Raw genomic sequence first — 2707 nt, 5'->3', positions numbered from 1 at the left:
TCACTAGGGCACATACCCTTCCAATCAGGAAAATTTGTAGTCTGTCAAACCAGAAAGCAAATGATAAGTTTAACTTTAAAAAAAAAAGTCTAACTTTAAAAAAAAAAGTCTATGCAAACTTTGATAATTCTTACAAATTAGTAGACTACTAGCTATTTGAAGTTAAATCCTACACAGTATAGTAAGTGCTCATTAGAAGTGCAATGAAATGAGATTGGTTTTGTTTTGAAACTTTCAAACCCACTTACTTGCCAATTAAAGATAATTTTCCTGACTCTTCTCTTTACAAATTCCACCTGGAAATTCCCAGTTGCCAATAAATGAAGAGAAATTCCAAGCTAGAATAGTGATCATGAGTTAAAGCCAAATGGCCCTCAAGGATCAAAACTGGACATAAGCATAAAGGGCAAGGGTCTAAAAAGCCCTTGAGAAAAAGGGACCTGAGTCCACCACCAGAGCCAAAGATTCTTGCACAAGGTAGAATTGGAAACGATCTCTCTGTGGAAAGCAGGCACCCAGGTAAAGCTGTTCTGCCTGCGAAACTCAAAGGAGAAGAAAAACTCCATCCACCAGTGTGTGTCGAGATATTTTTGTAAACAGGTCAATAGGCTGGGTCATGGACGGAAAAGGAATCACCAAGAGGAATCTGAATACAAAACAGACAGGTGGGAAGTGAGCAAGGCAAAACAAGTAAAGGAATGACATAGCATTTGAAGATCCAACTCCCAGTAGACCATGAAACCGAAGAAGGCAGGAGATTTGACTTCCAGTACACCTTAATTTGTATTAAGATTCCAAATATAAATAATATCACATAGTATTTTTCTTTCTGTCTGAATCATTTCACCAAGAAAATATTCTCTAGGTTCATCCACATTGCTGCAAATGCAAATTATTTCATTCTATATCTGCTCTTTATTATTTCCTTCCTTCCACTTAATTTTGATTAACTTTGCCCTGTCTCTTTCTTTTCTTCCTTCCTTCCTCCCTGCTTCCTTCTTTCTTTCTTTCTTTCTTTCTTTCTTTCTTTCTTTCTTTCTTTCTTTCTTTCTTTCTTTCTTTCTTTCTTTCTTTCTTTCTTTCTTTTCCTTTCTTCCTTTCTTCCTTTCCTTCCTTCCGTCCTTCCTTCCTTCTTTCTTTCTTCCTCTTCCTCTTCCCATTCTCTCATTCTCCTTCTCCTTCTCCTGCTTTTTCTGTTAAATCTTAGATCATTGTCTTAGACCTTTCTTCTCTTCCTGTTGAACATTTTTTTTTCAACTGAATTGTGAATTTGTTTTTATTTTTATTGGGATATAGGGGATGGGTAGGGAAATATCTTTGCAGGAAACGTCCATCCTAATCTTGCTGGGATAGCTTCTGGAGCTTTTTCTTTTTCTTACGCCTCTGCTTTTGCCAACAGAGGCCTCCTCAGGTCCACTGTTGAGTGTCTCCTACTTGGACAATTTCCTCTTTTGCTTGGAGACACTCTTATTTCCTAATTCTTCAAGGTCACTAACTGGTTCCTCTTTGGGGAAAGAGTTCTTCCTCTTGGGAAGACTTATACTACAATCTGTCTCTTCAAGATCACTAGTAACCAGCTCCTCCTTGGAAAAAGATTTCTTTTTCTTGGGTTTGGAGAAAGATACAGATGGGTCTTTCATTCCATTTTCCTGAGGAGCTTCCTGGGGCTTTTGCTCTTTCTTCTTTTGGGGTCTTGTCACTTGTCTGCTCACACTCCTCTGGAGTACTACTGTTCTCTGAAGATGCCAGGGCAATTGCAGCCAGCCGTTTCTTTCCCTTCTTCAAGCATTTCTTTTCCTGTTTCTCCAGCTTCCTAGTAATCTCAGCAGCTGCTTCCTCTTCCTGAACCATCGCCTCCTTCATGACATCCAGATTCCTTCATGGAATCTCTCCAGTCTCATAGAAGGACAACTGCTCCTCTCCTCATTCTTGAAGTTTCTCCCCAAATACACTGGTGGGCACCTCTGGATATATGTATATGTAGGTGAACAAAGCCTGTCGGCCTGTAAAGTGACAACTACTCCCCGCCCCCAGTATTCCCTCTACCTTCAGCTTCACTCAAACCCAGAGTATCAACATCCTATATGAACATTTAAAGTTACAAATTTCTCTCCCTATGAGAGCAATGTGTATGAACTTAGAGAATATTACACTTAGTGAAATAATTCAAAGAAAAATACTATGATATTACTATATGTGGAATCTAAATAATGCAAATGAATGAATATACAATACAATATATTCACAGACATAGAAAACAAACCTTGGTTACCAAAGGGGAGAGAGAAGTGGGGAGGAACAAATTAGGGGTATGGGATTAACAGATACAGACTATTCTATAGATAAACAAGATCCTACTATATAGCATAGGGAACTATGTTCAGTACCTTGTAGTATCCTGTAATGAAAAAGAATATGAAAATGTATATATATGTATATATAACTGAATCACTATACTGTACACCAGAAATTAACACATTATAAACCAACTATACTTCAATTAAAAAAAGTTTCAAATTTCTCTCTAAACACTGCTTTAGCTATCCCTACAATTTTTCATGTGCTATGTTTTCAGTATCATTTAGTTCAAAATATTTTCTAATTTCTCATGTAATTTCTTCTTAGATCCAAGGATTATTTATAAATTTGTTGCTTAATTTCCAAATATTTAAGAATTTTCCAGATACCTTTTTTATACTGATTTCTA

At 36.9% G+C, this 2707-nt stretch overlaps 1 pseudogene; it reads right to left on the bottom strand.

The window, feature by feature from the left end:
* Positions 1-255: 255 nt before the first annotated feature.
* On the bottom strand, positions 256-2179 carry LOC102505343 (annotated as a pseudogene).
* Between the last annotated feature and the right edge of the window lie 528 nt (positions 2180-2707).

This window comes from Camelus ferus, chromosome 6 (assembly GCF_009834535.1).
Source record: "Camelus ferus isolate YT-003-E chromosome 6, BCGSAC_Cfer_1.0, whole genome shotgun sequence".
Classification (NCBI taxonomy): domain Eukaryota; kingdom Metazoa; phylum Chordata; class Mammalia; order Artiodactyla; family Camelidae; genus Camelus; species Camelus ferus.
This window is presented reverse-complemented; position numbering and strand designations above follow the sequence as displayed.